This window comes from Falco peregrinus, chromosome 5, assembly GCF_023634155.1.
Source record: "Falco peregrinus isolate bFalPer1 chromosome 5, bFalPer1.pri, whole genome shotgun sequence".
Taxonomy (NCBI): domain Eukaryota; kingdom Metazoa; phylum Chordata; class Aves; order Falconiformes; family Falconidae; genus Falco; species Falco peregrinus.
Genome location: NC_073725.1, coordinates 78,136,443 through 78,154,316, shown reverse-complemented (window position 1 = coordinate 78,154,316; position 17,874 = coordinate 78,136,443). Strand labels below are relative to the sequence as shown.

The 17,874-nt window shown below is 54.5% G+C and overlaps 1 protein-coding gene across 1 annotated transcript in view; it reads right to left on the bottom strand.

Moving 5' to 3' along the window:
• LOC101917653 (ankyrin repeat and fibronectin type-III domain-containing protein 1-like) overlaps positions 1-17,874 on the bottom strand; it is a 209,135-nt gene that overhangs the window by 16,585 nt on the left and 174,676 nt on the right. The gene's annotated exons all lie outside the window — the stretch shown is intronic.

Below are 17,874 nucleotides of genomic sequence, written 5' to 3'. Positions count from 1 at the left end.
GCTTGTGCCATCAATGTCCTCATCCACCTGTTATCAGCTGAGGTCGGTCCATTCCTCCTCCCCATCACTGCTGCTGGCTCTGCGGGGGTCCCAAGGGGTTCGTATGAACCCTGCGGGTGAGACATTTCCTTCCAGACCCAGCTCCCGGTCTGGCCTCACACTGTCTTTGAGTTGGGATGCCCCAAGCAACTTCAGGCTGCTCAGCTCTGATACCAGTCCCTCATCCATCACAACCAGGAAATCTCTCCTTACTCCCAGTCTCTACCATCCAGCCTCTGCAGAGATGGGTTGCCCCGTCCCCCTCAGCTGTGGGGGCCACAGGGACAGAGTCCCCCAGTCCTGTGCTGGGTGAGTGCTGCCCACCACACAGCTGGTTTGGGACAGCCTCGCACATCCTTTCCACATCCATTCTTCTAGCAGGAACCCATCTCCTGTGCTCATCTGTGTCCCTTAGCCCTCCGTGGTACGTGACTCTCCTCAGGGCCTTTATTCCAGCAAAGGGCACCCTCTGAAAGAGAAGTGAGAATGGGGATGGACAGAAGGCCATTTCTAATGGCACCAAAACAGCATCAGGTCCTGATAGGGACCAGTGAACTCCAGCCTCCTGCTTACCAGCAGACCCAGACTCCACAGCTGCCCTCACCTGCTCCATCCACATTGACTAAGCTACAAAATCTTTTCTCCACTCCGATTTTGATTTCTACTTTAAATAGCCATGATAAATGTGTACAAGTCACTAGGAAAGCTGACATCTTTTGATGGCTTCCCAGAGGGAGGGACTGCCCCTCTCCCTGGAGCTGTGACCCTCATATCCCCACCAAGACCTCATCCCCAGCAGGCAAAGTCCCCGGCGAGCGTGGCCGTGCTGCTGCATGGGGCTTTTGCCCATGAGTCATCCCTTACAGCACAGAGGGCTTTCACTGGCGTCAAACATCTGATCCCCCTCTTGCCATAGCCTGTGGCACAGTTCCCAGACAAGGAGCATCAGGGCTAAAGAGCATTTAGCACAACTACACTTAACACAGTTTCTCTCAGTTTTGACTTCATACCGCTGTGTCTAAGGTCAGATATTTAGGGGCAAGGTCTCCCCTGTATCGCTTCATTGGTTAAAGATCAAGCAAGGGGTAAGCGTGATAAAAAGCACAACAGTTGTCTAGAAGGTCATGCCAAAATGCTACCACAAGGCTGTGCCTGTGATGCTGATGTTTATAAAGCCATCATCAGGAGGCCGGATATTAATAACAACCTCACTACATGCTCTTCATCTTCCCGATTTCAGATTAGGCACAGTGGGCTGCAGGAGGCCTTTCGTAATTTTACCTTTTATTACTGTGATATTTAAAAGCAGAAAATGATGAGGAGGTTGGCTCCTGCCAACCGCTCCTCTCACTGGCTTCAGCTTATGGATTTAGAGGTCCTGAGCGTGGTCCAAGCCACGGTGTCAAGTTGCTGCCCTAGATTCCTCCAGAGACGGGCATTATCTTAATGTAGGGCTTTGTGGACCGGACAGGCAGTGAATACCAGCCACGTGAGCTTCAGCTGGCAAGGCACCCGGAGCAACCACAGGGAGGCTGGGGAGATCTGTGCAGTGGGGTCCTGCTGGTTCTGGTGGGGAAGAAAGGGAGCAGCTTTACAGCAGGAGGGCATCACCATGGGGGGAGAGACCTGCACAATGCAGGGAAGGGCTAGAAAACCAGCCCTGGGCTCGCTGGGACTTACCCAGCTGTGGGCAGAGTCTTCAGCTTACAGATGTGGTAGCCCAAGCACCTTGTATTTCGTTGTTGACGTGGAGCAGCTCCTGGCATGGCTGCTACTGGATGCTCCTCATACGGCACATACAAGCCTCTACAGATGGCATGCATAAGATTCCAGCTATCAAAGGTGTGGAAAAGCATCACACAGCTCTGCTGTCACTGGTGGAGCGAAAAGCCACCCATGCCTGTGCAGGCAGGTCACTCTGGCAGGAAAAGGCAATCAGGAAGGCAAGTCCTGACCCTTGGACCAAGCCCAAGAAGAAAAGTGCTATTGGACACACTTTGGAAAGAGAAGTGACTCGAGAGACTCTCCAGCAAAACCTTGCCCTTTCTCTTGTGTTTAAAAGCTCCATGCTGACCAAGTCCTCCTCTCTCCACCTCCAGCTGCTGCTTGGTGGCAAAGGCAGCTCTTTTAGCAGGCTTGTCAACAAGATGCCTAATTGTACTGCAGTTCCCCTTCACCCAAGGGGGCAACAATGTGCTCCCACATCAGGAAAGGAAGGAAGATCCCAGAAGTGCCTCTCTGGAAGCCGGAATAGACCTTGCTGTAGCAGATCCCTGCTCCCTCCATGCCTGCAGAATCAAGGCTTAAAAAAAGGAGTGGTACTTTGGAGCAAAAGCATTTTGAATTTTTACTGTAATTATCAAATAAATCACCAATTAAAATATATGGCGAATGACCCAGTACAGGCAGGCTACACAATTTAAAGAAAGTTCTCTCAAAGATGGTAGAAACAGAGGCAACATAGAGAAACATCTCACTATTTCCCCTCATCTGATCTGCTTTTAATGAGAAGCGAAGAGATGGAAATTACTCAGAGTTCAGGAGTGAACATCTATCTATATTAAACCAGCTGCCCCAAAGATAAAAGAGTTTCCTGCCCTGTGGTTATGACTCATCCAGACTCAGTGAAATAGTCTTGATTTACCTAGAACTAAACTTTGCAGTGGAGCAACTGATAGCCGAAAACAACACCCACAGACAACATGCCCTCAAGGTACAACCAGCCAACACAGGCAGCAAAGCCCCATCCTGCAGGGAGGTGGTAGGACAAGGGTCCACTCCCCTGCCTTTATAGTGTCAGTGCAGCTGAACTAAACTTATCTCAACTACAATCAGTTGTTTCTAATAATTTACCTACCTACCGCAAACACAGCAGCAGGGGACAGGTGCTTTGCCTGCCCCAGCAGTTCCATTTTCTGGTCATGGGATGTGTTTGTGACCATCAGGGAGATGGTGTGGCCATCAGGTCTGTGATGCCATAAATCCCTATATAGCAACTCTGCCATCCTCTCCGTAGAAAAGGCTGAGGTTCTGCAAAAGGATGTGTTAGGGATGGCCAGACCCACCTCATGAAACCTATGTAATGAGGATATTTTTTAAAATTCACGTGAGGATAGATGTGCAGAAGACAACTTCTTTTTATCCTTCTTTCTGCAACAAACACAAGCTGGGTAGTTTATAACGTTGTGGTTCCTGCATATGCTGGGTTTTAATGTTTCCAACACTGCAGATCTTGGTCTAGTAAACAGTGTTAATAATTGTTGTAAGTATATGATTTTAAGTGCATTTTGTTTAAGGGTAGGTGTAGCCTCTCCGAGTCTTGAGCAGAGAACAAGCCCATGTCAGACAGGGCTGATCCATCCTGCCAGTGGAGCCCAGAGCCCAGGTGGGCTGTAAGGAGCCCTGCTCGCCCCGAGCCCAGCAGGACCTGGCTGTCCCTCCCTGAGCACCCATGAGGAGGGCCCACACCGGGCACCCACTGCACCAGATGTGCAAACTCCGGGGAGACTTTGCCCTCCCTGCTGCCACATGCTCCTGTCTCAGGGACTAGAGGCACCTGGACAGGCAGGCAATGATCGTCCTCAGAGGCTCAGAGGTCACCAGACTAGATGTAAGGAAGAAACTTTTTACGCTGAGGGTGGTGAGACACTGGCACAGGCTGCCCAGGGAGGTGGTGGATGCCCCGTCCCTGGACACATCCAGGGTCAGGCTGGACAGGGCTCTGGGCAGCCTGATCCAGTGGAAGGTGTCCCTGCTCCTGCAGGGGGGCTGGGTTCCCTTCCAACCCACCCAGCCTACGATTCTATGAAGTGGCTGGTGGGAACCATGGTGGCCGTCCCACACCATCTCCCACCAGTGGGAACCCAGGCTGTGAAAAGGCTCATGCGAAAGCGATGCTGCTGGTGGTGGCGATGACCTTCCAGCCAAAAACTCAGCCTGCCTTGTCCCTGCCGCCCCCCACGCTGGCTGTGGAAAGGATTAGCTCATGGGTGCCTGCCCGTGCTGGCAGCAAGAGGGCAGACTCCAGCTCGCAGCGGCAGACATGAGCTCAGCACCACACTCCCGTCCTCAGGGTTGGTGTGGGTGGCTGTCACTTCAGGAAGCTGCTCCCCACCGTCTGCAGCCTGATGCAGCGGAAAGAGAAGGTGCAGGGCTCCACGCATGAGAGAAAGGGAGCCCGAAGGGTGGAGGATGAATGGTGTCAATGCTTTGAAAGGACAAGGCTTGGGGTGGGGGAGGAGGAGAAGGACTGGGTCCTTGCAGAGCTTGTAGCCTCATGGCACCGTGGATGTCAGTGGTACGTTAGCACAAACTGCCAGGGATGCTCTCCTGAACTGCGGTCCGATTCAGTCCATAGGGTTATCCAATGAAGGAACAGGACAGGAGCAGCCTAAAAAACAGTTATGAGGGTAAGCCAACCCAACCCCACCCCACCAACCTCACCCCAAAGCGAGAGCTTGCATCAAGAGACTGGCTGGCAAGGTCAACATACAGGCTGTTTCCAAAGACATGAGTGTGAAGTTTCTTTCCTTGCCTGAGCCCACTCAGCCCGCCCCCACGGGCAGGGCCACGCTCACCCTGGGTGCACACAGGAAACCAGATGCTACAGCCACTAACACCTGACACTGATCTATCCGCAGCAGAGACCAGTCAAGCTCCTAACACGGCAAGGAGCCCCTCTCGGCTCATAGGGACATGAACCAGAAGCACAGCGTCCAGCACGAAGAGGAGCTGCTGATGCACTCCCATTTTCCACTCTTAATGCCTGAGTATAAGCAAATTTTCAGGACTGGTGAAACAGAGATTGGATCCAAAACAGAGCATGACTAGGGGAGCCCTTCCAAAAGAGTGGGATTTCATAACCCACCAAAAGGCACACTCGAAACTAGGACAAAATGCTGCGCTCGGCATCCCTGCAAGGCAGCAGGGCTCACAGGAGCAGCCTGCACACCAGTTACCCATCCTGAGGTGTGCAGACCTCAAAGGTATTTAAATATTGTTCAGTGACCTGGCCATGCAAAGATGGAGCAAAATACTCCTGCTCCACGGAATCATCTGCGTGCCTGGAAAATGCACTTGCATATTGAAACCTGGGTCCGGGAAAAGGCACCAAACCAGATCCAGGGCTTTGTTTGTTTGTTTCCTACAGATTTTCTCTTTTTTCCCTACTTGGCAAACCCGCTGCATTTTGTTTTGAATGGAGTCTAAATGAGCGTGCCTCTTTTGTTTAGCAATAACAACTAACTTATATAGCTCCTGCTCCTGCCAGTACATTTTTGTTTGGCTCCACAAGCCCAACGCTCTCAGTGCAACGCTTGGAGCAGCTCAGCACGATGCAAGACCAGAAGCTGCTGCACAGCATCCAGGTCAGTGCAGAGCCTCCCGAGCCCCAGGCACTGGTCTGGTGATGCTGGTATGGCTTCACGTTGTCTCTGCTGTCTCCATACCAGGCACACCACGGTGCATGTAGGTGCTTCTTGGGGAGCTCATGACCCAAAGCAGCTGAGAATGGACCCCATGGCCCCACAGCCCACTGCGTCATGGCACAGCATTGGATTTGAAAGCCGACTCCCAGCAGATCAGTACCAAACATACTGGAGGAGAAAAGCGCATCCTGGGCATGATCTGCAACATCCCGCCAGCATTCAGCACTCTGTATCTCTGCAGGGGAAGAAGTGGAGGATTCTCCCAGCGAAGCAAGAGGGGTCAGTGTCACACCTGCCATCCAGGCTGTTCCCTGAATCAGGAGGCTTTTGCAGCCCTTGGGGAATGTTTGCGCTGGGAGCGCAGCAGCTGCAGCATGTAGTAAGGACCCCCTGGGAGCAGCCCTCACTCGGCTGCTGGAGAGGCTGTGGCAGCAGGGAGGCATGAGGCTGGACATGCGATGTCCCACATCACAGGGCCAGCTGGTGAGGCAGCGGTGTCCTTCCAAGGTACGGCCACATTGCCCAGTGCAGCACAGCAGGGAAGAGCCTGCCTGCATGGCTTGCCCCCACTGCACCTCCCTCCTAAATCACAGGCTCTGAATTTGGGAGAGACGGAGACTTCAGGACTCCAAGGGAGGTTCGGAGCCAACCAAGTAGATCACTTGCTGACAGTCTGTGGAGGCCTCCCATAAAACACCCTGTGTCTGCAGGCCCAGTGGTACATTTGTGGGAGGAAGGGAGCAGAAACGCTGGAGCAAATTCTACTGCAACACGATAATGCTGCTAATGCTGCTGCTTCTTTCTCTCTTTTTTTTTTTTTTTTTTAAATTAAGCATCCTGATCATTGTTTTTAAGTGAGTCCAGAAGGAGCCTGTGGCTCAACCCCCAATTAAAAGATGACCAAAATCAGGCTTTCAGTTCCTCAGTCCCCCGTGACAGTCTGCCACCATGGTTAGGACTTCTGCCACGTGCACACTGCAGTCACAAAGCAGCACCATCCTGGCTGTGCCCACACACGTGCATCCCTCCTGGGTAGCTCCTACCCTGCTCGCACACACACCTCACACAGCACCGCCAGGACACCGGGGCGCTTCTGGTCAGGAACCCTGATAAGAGACAGTGCATGATGGTTGTCTCTCTAGCCAAGGCAGATGATGCTGACAGCACCATCAGCCCATGGGCACCAGCCTTGAGCTGCTCTGAAGGTGGCACTGGCTGGCACAGCCTGGCTCCGGGCACCCTGAGTCACCCCTTGCGGGAGGGGAAACAAAATCTCAGAGGCTCATACAGGCTCCAGTCGCAGACCTGGGTCAGAAAGGAGATGCTGGAGGGGAGAAGTGATGTCCACAACAGGCCCTCAGCTCTGCACCCCAGCCCGGCTCTGCTGGCTTCACTGTTTCATGAGGATTTACCCCAGCAGAACTCCTGGCCCACCATGTCTGGAGGCTCACACCTAGAAAATCAGCTTTTCTGCTTTTGCACTACCAAATTACTGTGGGGATTGAACTAAATGGGTATGTACATTACAGACCGAGGGTGTCCCTTGCCTGGAGGGTTTCAGGGGACACTGCTCAGGGTGCAGCATCTCCCTGTCACCAGCACCACATGTCCCTAAGGCACCTCCCAGTGCCAAAAGCCCCCAGTCCCTCCCCATCAGCATGGCAGGGGGGATGGCATCTCTGCCTTCGGAAGCTGGGCTCAGCCCTGGGCTCCCACCTCCCAGCCAGGGTAAACCCTCCTCGCTGCTCCCCACAATGCCAGCCTTTAATTGCTGCTTGACATTAAGTATCTGAGCAAGGAAGTCTTGGGTAAATGTTCTTGCTATGGGAACACACAGTGCTGAGTCTCTTTAATTACATTGTTTTTGTTTGGCTTTTTTTATTAGTTGTGCTGTGGCTTCCCCTCCCTGACAGGCCAGCAAAGCGCACGCTAAATATGGCCGGGTTTAAAGTCCGCCGTGAAACTCGAACCGCGGCACCAGACTGGCTGGACTCGGTGCAAGCCAGGGTTACGGGACATGCATTCCAGCCGCCTGGGTCCTGCTCCGGCCCCACACCCCCCTGTCCTGCTCAAGCACCCGCCATCGAAGCAGCTAAGAGCACAACCACCACGCTCTGAAACACCTATGCAACCTCTTCTTCCTCACCTCACTCAATCCTGCTGGGAACACAGCCTAACCCTTTGCTCCACGGACCCCAAGCTGCCCCATCTCCATCGTACACACATCACTTCCACATTGGTCCCCATCCCACCCTGTCTCCATCATACCCATCATTCTGCACCGGTCCCCATCCCAAAGCGCCTGGCCCTCACCTGCTGAGCCCACCTCCAAGCTGCCCCTCGGGGCCAAAGAGCCCTCTTCCCACCGGCCATGCTGCTTTCATCTTCCTCTGCCTCCCTTGTTATTTTAAAGGCATTCCAGAGGATGCTGTCAGGCTTGGATGTGGTTTGGTTGGGTTGTTTGTTTTCATACTGGAGGTTTTATGATCGTATTGGGAACAAGCCCTAATTGAGCTGCAATTCGGATTGCAGTCCGTGGGTATTTGTTTCATTTTTGGAAGGGCTTAAACAGCAGCGCAGCTTAGGCTGAAGAACGCATTTGGTTTTAACTGGAACCTGATGGAGACAGGACTAAGCAGAATGGGCTGCCCCAAGCTGTGACTGAAGCTCATGGAGAAGCCCTGCGTGGCCGCCCCGGTGCCAGGTACCCATGGCAGCAGCAGGCAGCGCCAGGAGCGACCACACACCTATGACCACCCAAAACCCTGCTGCTGCTGGGCAGGAGGCAGATGGAGCCAGTCCTCCAGCGCCAGGAGCCAAGCACGCAGCCCTGGGGCCTGGCTTGGTTGGGGTTTGCAGCTGCCCTGCAGCCCCCTGAGCCCTGCAGCCCCCTGAGCCCTGCAACCCCCTGCGTCCTGCAATCCTCTGTGTCCTGCAACCCCCTGCGTCCTGCAACCCCCTGTGTCCTGCAACCTCCCTGCACTCTGCAACCCCTGCACTCTGCAAACCCCTGTGCCCTGCAACGCCCTGCACCCTGCAACCCCTCTGCAAACCTCTGGCCCTGCAAACCCATGCCCTGCAACCCCCTGCACTCTGCAAACCCCTGTGCCCTGCAAACTGCTGTGCCCTGCAAACCTCTGCACTGCAGGGTCTGTGACCTTGTGCTTGCCCAGCACCCCAGAGAGGGAGCTCAGCACCACTGCCCAGGCTGCTTGGTCCCTGTGGCTGGCTGGGTGCTCCTTGCCCAAGCCGGGACTTGCCTCCAGACCTGAGCTGCTTGCAAAGACCAGGCAGCAGAAACGGACAGGACCTAAAGGTCAGCACCCAGACTGCCCTTCACAGGATCTACGTCGGTGTCAACTTCTGCTGACCGTGCCCCACAGTGACTGCCAGAACTAGCAGTTCAGCCCAAGCACCCAAAATGTGCCTGATGCTTCTGGCACCAGCAACCAGCTGGACCTTTGCAGGTAGGGACAGGAGGACAGATGGATTTTCAAAGCACAGAGGGACCAGCTGAGCACCTGCTCTGCATTACAATGGTGTTTCCTCCCTTCTTCCAAAATCTCACAAGCCCGGATGCTGAAGCAGGTCTACAGCGCTCTGGAAGCCACCCCCGACCTGCTGGCACCATCCCGGCTAAATCAGACTTCCGCATATTAAAAGCGGATAAGCAGTAGGGACTCACTGCCCCTCTTTCAGGAAGAAATCCTATCGCTGCTTGGCCTGCCAGCAACAAGCACTGCTCTGTGCCACAGATGCATGTGTGCAAACGCTTCTCAGGGGGTATCAAATGCAGAAGCTGAGTCATACGACGCCTGGTCTCAAAGATCACTGAAGGTAAAAGGAGGGAGAAAGAAATATCTCTGTGGGGTCACAGGCACCCAGCTGGAGCAAGTGGATGCTCAGTGTGGGGATGCTCATGTGGGCAACCAGGGCCAGGCTGTCATGCTGTGAGGAGGGATGTAAGGCCACATTCATCCAAGACTGTTCCTGTCCCCTCGCTCAGGTGCTGACACCCACTGCTTGGACAGGAGTGTGGCAGGCTGCTGGTGAAGCTGCTGTGGCAACACCAGCCTGCGCAGGGCCAGCAGCTGCATCTGAGACTGTCCTGATGGGAGAAGGGGCCACGGGGGCCGGTATGGCATTGCCCCAGCCCCTCTGAGGGCTGCCGCTATGTATCTGCACCACAGTGAAATGCCCAGGACCCTCCAGCAGCCAGGAAGAAGCACTAATTTGTCTTCCCCCATGATGGCTCAAGCACGCGTGGGAGGGATCTTTAAGCCCTTCCAAAAATGAAACATGCGTTTCAGCATGGCCTCACACCAGGGTAACATTCCACCCTGCCTCCTCCTCACCCCCACTGAGACCCACTGGGGCTCTCTCCCCTGACACTGGCTCCTCTGCACCACCATGCCTGGCTCATGGGATGCTGGGGCTCCGCAGCACCCATCCACCCAAGCCGCCCACTATGGTTCAAAGGTTGGCTCAGCTCCTCGCTTTGCTGGAAACAGGGCTCCTGGGAGCCGCATCCCTGCTGCCTGGCCCTGGGGCTGCAGCTTGCCCTGCACGGGGGCATAACCACATGCCGTGGGGGTTGAGACCTACAGACTCATCACAGCAGTGAGAGGCAATCAATTTGAACCCAGGCCTGCGAGGATGACAAGCAAATCCTTTAACCTCCTGCGCCACCTGGTGCCACCAGGAAGAATACGCTAGTGAGATCCGGCTTTCACTGGAAACCACCTCTTCTCCAAAACCATGAAATTGTAGAAAATTGGCCCAAGAAAGACTTCTGGAGGTCATCCAAGCTCAGTCCCCCATACCTGTGGCTGGTCTCCATCCTCAGCCAACTATAGCCGACCTGCACTTCACAGCCCTCCAGGGGACGTCCCCAGCCCATCACTGGGATGTCCCTTCTGGTAGGAACCCACCTCCAGTCCATCACCCTACCCAAGCCATCCAGCTAGACAGGGACCAAGATGCTCAAGCCACTGAAGCTGCACGATGGAAACCAGCTCCGCTGGCTGAAGACTTCCAGAGCTGCACCCAAAGGGGTTATAAAAGGCAGGCCACAGACATTGATCTCGGCAGGGAGGAGGAGACGACGGCCAAGATACAATGGAGGAACAGACAAACGCACACACCCGGCTCCAGAGCTGCTGCCCAGCTGGTAAATGTTACTGGAGTCAGAAAACCCCTCTCCCGCTGGAAGGCAACCAGCAGGAGCCAGCCAGCCGTGCTGGGCACACTGGCCGCTACCCACAGGGTGTCCCTGGCACCGCTACCAAGAACAGCCACCTCCCTGTTGGGGATCTCCTTGGACTGTTGGTGGCGTGTCCCAGGCTGGCTCCCCATTTGGCACAGCTTTGTGCCAGGATTTACTCCCAGCTTGCTCCACAACCAGCTCCCTGCCCAGCACTCACTGGGGTCTTCTCTGACCAACCCCACCACGTAGCCCTGGTGCCCATCTCATGCCAGCACCACCCAATGCAATGCCAAAGGAGTTGGTTGACTGCCATCCAACGACAAAAGCACTCATTTGTGCCAGAGCCAACCTTCCCTTCATGCATCTCCAGTGGAGTCAGGGTCGAAAGGCTGCAGTCCAAGAGAGGAAGCCAACTTTCTTTTGCCATTTTGCTAGAAAACACCCCACAAATGCTCGAGCACTCTTGTAACAGCACTAGCTGGGGAGACCTCACCACCAGCCCGGCCTCCTTCCAGCAGAGGTTTGCCTGCTGCCTCCATCAGACCAGAGCTTTCCCACCTCAAGCATCATTTTATCCTCCCTCTAGCTGAAGAAAGCTTTGAGATATTATCAGGTAGATAAGCTCAAGCTGAGGATAACAGAGCCTGTGGAGGAACTGTCAGAGCCCCCAAGATAGCAAGTAGAAAAGATTTCCACCCTACTATAAAAAAGCAACGTTAAAAATCATAGTAATCATCAGGTCAGATCTCCAGTCATCATGACACTCTAATCCATTCATGTATCGATGCAACCAGTGCAAAGGCCCTTTCCTGAGGTCTCACAAAACATGGGAGCACTGGGAAATGCTCTCTCCTCTCATTGAGTGTTGCCTCAGCTTCTCCTGGTCCATAGACAAGATACTACCCAAGCTGACCTGAGCTCTGTTCCTCGCTCTGCCACTGAGGGTGAGAGGCAGGTGATGCCCACAGCCAGTGCCTCAGCTTCCATGCATGGGAAATGGAGATAAAGACAACGTCATTTGTTGTAAAGTGCTTTGAAACTTGCCAGTGAGGAGCACCAAGCAACTGCTTGGGCTCCTTGCAGTCACCAGCCTGACCTGGACTCGTGTGAGCAAGGGGATGCCTCCAGAGATGGGAACAGGAGGTGCTGGGTGCAGCTGGAGAGCAGCGGGTGCAGTGGCCAGAGTCTCTTTGCAGCTGGGGACTTTAGCAGCTAGCCTGTGAAGAGCTCTTCCAGACGTGCACAACCATGCTTTCCACAGGCTAACAATTTGACCAAATCCGTGTTGATTTCCACCAGGAATGCACCAACCCTGCCAAATTTCAAACCTTTTTTCCAAAGCGCAGAGGCACCAGAAGTCCTCAAACAAAGAGACAGGAGGAAAAAAAAATAAAAAATGGCAAAGCTACCATTTCCCCCCAGTCTTCTGCTGAAACTTGGCAGGGTGGGGTGGGGGGTGGGCGGTGAGGAGGGGAGAGTGAAAGTTCAGCCTGAGGCAGAGTGAGCATGGAAAAATCCAGCCCAAACAGTTAAAGTCTGGCAAAGGTATAAGCAAACAAACTTCCGCTGGAAAGTGTTAGACAGCCTTAACAACAGACGTCTGCTGGCTCCATCTGCAACCAGCATGTCGGGTGAGAGGTGTCCTCCTCGCCCCTCCATGGCAGCACGCGAGGATGACTTCGCTGCAGCACAGAAGAGCAAGGGCGGCAGGGGCCAATGGCTGCAGGGGGCCCTGGAGGTGGGAGGTGGCAGCATGAGGTGAGAGGAGACCACTCCGACCCCAGCACCTCAGAGATGTCTCAAAGCACTTAGGAGATTCCTGTTCACATTGTTACACAGAGCAGGACCTTCAAGCCAGACCTAAATAGCTTGGGCTCCTCCATCACCAAGAGGCTGTGAAACATCTCACAGAGTTGGTGGCCCCAACCCAAGGTGGGTGCTGGTGTCTCCTTCCTCCCCCTCACTGTGCCCTGAACAGTGAGAGATGGGGCCAGACATCCTCACTCTCCTGAGACACTCTCATCATCCAGTGAAGCTCCTCACCTTGCCTCTCCTGGCTGTGCACTGCAAGACAGCTTCCTCAGGACCAAGATGCCCATGGACCTGGAAAGCCACTCCAGGTACCCACTGCATCCTGGCACACGCTGGCCTGGGATGCCACACCTTGTCCCTCATGTTAACACGGGCTGGCTCAGGCTGCAGTCACACCTTCCACTCTACTGTGCCAACAAGCCCTCAGCCCAGAGGGTTTCTCTCCTCCATTACCCCCGATTTTTCTGGTGACAGACCAAATAGTGTGGCGTGACACAGACACAGAAGCTAGCAAGCGTGATCCCCAGGTGAAGTGTGGGAGCGGGACAAGGCAGGCAGATTTAACTCTTACCTCTGTCACAGACCACATGGGTGACCTTGAGCAGGTCACTAAAGCCAAGGTGCTGCAATGGGGTGCCCACCATCCCCACCAAGACCCGGGAGAGCAGCAGTTACGGCAGCATGGTCCCAGCATAGTCCAGGGACAGCCTTGTCTGTCTGCTGGCGTTTCTACCCAGGGTGAAGAGCAACTGCTCAGGCAGCAGATACCTCCTCCACGGCACAGCAGGAGGATGAGATGAGTGTGCTGGTGCATGAGAAAGGCAGCCTTGGGTCCCTGTGTGATACAGCATCCCGCTCCTGACCTGCCTGCATCGTCAGGACAGAAAACGGCCGCAGAAACTTCATGAGTTCACGTGAAGTTCACCCGAGTGGAGCTCTGCTCCATAAGCAGAACTGCTTTTCTGCCTGCCACGAGCCTTCCAGAGCTTGTGACCAGGGCAGAGCAGGGCCACGAAACCGCTGGGAGGATGAGACCTCTTGGCAGCATCAGCATTCCACCTGCACAGAAAGCAGGCAAGCACTCCACTGGGTTGTCCACCCCACGGAGCTCCAAGAACATGCTCATGGCTGAGGTTCACTCAGGCACCCCCTTGGCCAGGCAGCAAGACACCACGTGTAGACAAGGAAAGCAGGAGCATTAGCCAAATGTCACACCAGCCTATCTGTGTCCAGAAGCAGCCTCCTTGCTTCCCAGCACTTGGCCCACTGCTCTGCAGGATTTCGGTGCACAGAGGAACCCTGCACAGCTCTCCTAACGCAAGCACCTGCCCGGCGCAGGGCACAGCGGGACTTGGCTCCGAGCTGCTCCCGAAGCCCGGCAGCGCTGGCAGCCCGGCTTGCGGCAGGGAGGCTGAGCGGGAGGTGGGCTGGCTGCCCACGAGGGGCACGGGGCAGTGGCAAGGCACCTCGGCAGTGTCTTGGCACGTGTTAGACCTCAGACGACCTGCTTATTCACCAGCAGATGCATGCTTCACCTGGCCTCACTTTCTGACGAGGTCCAGAAGCAGAGCAGTCCCTCCCAGCAGCAGAAACACAGCCAAGCCCCACCGGGCTGCCCCTGCCCTCGGGGCTGCTCCTGGCCACAAGCAGCAGGGGCTGCCCCCCTGGTGGCTGTCCCCTTCAAGGCTTGGTCTCCTGACATAGCCAGGCCTGTAGAAAGGCTGAAGGCTCTACCACACAGCAGGAACGAGCACCCTCTGTGACCCCCAGCGCACAGTGACATTTAAACCCAAAAGAATTTGTTTTTAAGACATTACCTGCCTGGACCTCCCCAGACCTAGAAAAAGTTGTCTGCCCACCTCTGCTCCTGCCACTGCCTCTGAGCAGAATAACTACCACCTCTTCCCCAGCAAAGATGCTGATGAAGGAGAACACCATTTGAGGAGGGGAGGAAAAAGGACTGACTTTTAGCATCTGCTTCCTGGGCAGAGTAAGTTCCAGCCACCTGGGGTGCCACACGTGGCACAGACACCTTCATCTTGGTGCTCTTCGCTGAAGTGGTAACATAAACTAACAGCTCCAGGTGGGGATCCCAAGCTTACAAACCCTAACAATAAAGCTCGACCTGTTAGCTCCGAGCTCAGAGCCAGCCCCCATCGTGTCCCTGGGGGTGGGGGAATGGGTTTGCCAGCAGAAGACCCCCGTTACCAAGAGTACTGATGCAACAGCCAGCTCCTTCAGCAGGAGATCTCAAAGCTCTTGAGAGAACAGGTCAGTGTTTCTATGCTGCTTTTAAAGAGTGAGAAACCGAGGCACAAACAGAGGCAGAGGAGGAGCCTGAGGGTGGAGAGGAGAAACAAGGCTGCAGGAAGAGCTGAGTAACCACACTGCCAGATCTACCTGCAGTCCCTGCCACCTCAGAGGCTGCAACAGCTACGCACTCAGAAACCTGTAGGATTTGCACAGGGAACATCAACTCAACCAGCCACAGCATCCCACCAAAGGGGATGATGGCTCCTCTTGGGGCAGTGGGCCACAGCTGATCCTGATAGCGCCAAGAAGAGATGTTTCTTGGAGCTCTGCTCAGCTCAGCAGCTGCTCTGGTGGCCATGCTTAACAAATGCTACCACATAATGCTGTACGTTCATGTCTCAAAGCTCCGAAACAACATCTTTTCACAGCAGACCATCAGTAAGGAGCCTGCCCTGACTTTAGGCAGGAGAGATTTGCCTCCCAGCTGCTAACTGGTGAGCCCTCACAGGCTCATTGGGACAACTGTTGGATGGAAACCAGACTCTGAGCAGACCGGGAGGGGGCTCAGGTGAACCTCCGCACCATGGGCAGAATGAAGACCATGTGCAGTCTCACAACGATGCTGGTGGCTGCTGCCAAGTGTCCAGTTCCACTTTGGACAAAGCAAGGCATGAACCTTGTCTTTTCCTGGCCCCCAAAACTGGAACTTTAATCTCATCTGCACCATTTTGCACTGCCCACATAGAAAAACCTCCTCCACACTGCCCAACAGCTCTTTGTGGTGGAAGATCTTCATCTGATTGCAACCCTCCCTGTTCACAGTGCAAATAAAGGCAAGGAAGGCCAAGTGGGATGAGGGGAGGAATGCCCCTGGGGAGTGAGCTACTGCAGGACACACTGGAGTATATGGACAAATATGGGAGGAAATCTGGAAGTGAGGACCAGAGGGGAACATAACTCCTCCCTGAGCTCCATTAGGCATGAGGCTCAGCAGATGCGAAGCTCACTTGGGCTCATAGGTCTCTGAGAAGCAAGCAAGCCAGCAGAAGAAAGGTGGGTAAGAGGGATGGGTGTGAAGCAAAGAGATGGGGAAGAGTGAGTGTGCAGGCAGTAGGAAAAACTCAAGCAAAGAGGGAAAGAGATCCCATCACCCCCGAGGACCTGTTCCTTGGTGTCCTGAGTGTCCTGGGCTGACTCCTACCTCCAGTTTGTCCTCCCTGCTGAGCGCTGCCCATCCTGGCAGCATCCAAGTCAGTAGGTCCAACATTGACCTGGCACTGAGAAGCGCTCTCCAGGAAGATAAACAGGAGTTTTCTCAAGGTCTGGCAGGCAGAAGCATCTCAGCCAGTAGGAAACTATCTAAGAGCAGAGAAAACCCACGCAACAGGGACTACCACTGTTTAAGGGACAAGGGAGGATCAAAAGTACTCAAATACCTTGCAAGTGCCAGCTGTCAGGACTATCTGGAAATGTTGATGCTTCTGTGTCTCCCGACCCCAGTGTCCCCAGCAGCATCAGTAGCAAGGCCGGCGATCCCTTCTGCTCCCAGGAAGAAGCTGTCCCCAGGGCTGGGGGAGGCGCAGGCTGGCAGCGTGGGGGCTGGGGCAGACTGCCTGCCTTGCTGGGGCTGCTCCAGACACACAACTTGTCAGTACTGCCCTCCCCTGGGTGCAGATCGGCTCACCGAGAAGCCAGGTTCAAAGCTGGCAGGTCCTGCTAGCGGTAGAAACCAGAACTATTATTGCTATCCCTACTGAAAGAAATATATGGAGATACTTCTTGTGTGCTGGCTAAGAGGGCTGGGAGAGCAAGGACCCTCCAAATCCAGTGTATGGGAATACCATCTGGTGTGGAGGACCCATGGCCCCTTCAGGAAGGGCTCGACTCACACTGAGATTCAGACATTCATGAGGCTTCCCTTTCATACCAAGGACTGTGGCATCTCTGCACTTTACCCCAGCACAACCGTAGGGCTTGGGCTGCCTGCTGTACAAATCCAGGCAACGGGCACCTGGGCATGGACACAGCCATGAAGAAGAACCTGTGGAGATCCTGCAGGATGAAGAGTATCTTCCACATTCCTCAGCAGGGACCAAGGCATCCACCCTGCTTTGCAGATCCAGGCCATGGGAAGTGGAATAGAGATGGCGAGAATAAACCAAAACAAATCAGGCAAATGGACTATTTGAGAGAAATCAAACTGTGCTCAGGATAATGGAAATGCTGCACTGGAAAATAAACTTACTGGGGTTTGGAGATATCAGCTACCAGCAGAGGGAAGTGGCCAGAATAACACATCAGCACGATATTTTAAATTTGTCTTTTAAATAAATGACATTTGCCTCCTGTGCTATCAGTGAGGAAGGGATCTAGCTGAGGGCTCTGGTCCCAGACAGGGAGAACCTGGAAATCAGTCTTCTCTGAACATTTTCCTTCCATCACTTTCTCAGAAGGCTCAATTTTTCCTGCTGGAGTGACATGAGAAACAAATGCAGATGGGACTGCTGGAGCCTGTGGCAGCAGGTCCCAACACTGCACACAGAGAGGATCAGGCCCTTGGTCTTCTCCCAGCCTCTCCAGCCTCATCGTAATTGCAAGCCAAGTTGCCTCTCTGCAGACAAGGAGAGAACCTGGGCTGATGGAGGCTTGTGGCATCAGGAGGGGAGGCACAAGTCTCACACAGACCGTACAGACTTGGATAGTCCCTGACTTCCCCCACGCTGCCCTCTTCCCCCCACTGCGCCCGTGGGACGGGTGCTCCCAGCTCACTGCCAGTGCTGCGGGGCAGCAGAAGTGGAGCTGCACAGACCCCAGCTCCTCTGCCGTTGCAAGCCCTCTCTGGGCTAAGGACCAGCTGCAGCAAGCATGCTGGTATCACCACGAGCAGCAGTTGCCCTTGAGCCCCTCTCTGTTTGCAGGCAGTGAGGATAAAAGGCAATTTTCCACAAATAAATTATTCCTTTCAAATGCTTTCCTAAAGGCAACCCCAACTTTCAGGGAGATATTTTGCAGGCTCGCTCCTCCCCATCCCCATCAGTGAGTCCCCCACAGTCACTGGTGAGTCACCGTCCCACCAGCTCGGGGCGGGTGAGCTCCTGCTCTCCCCACACACCAGACGCACTGACTGTGGCCATCCCC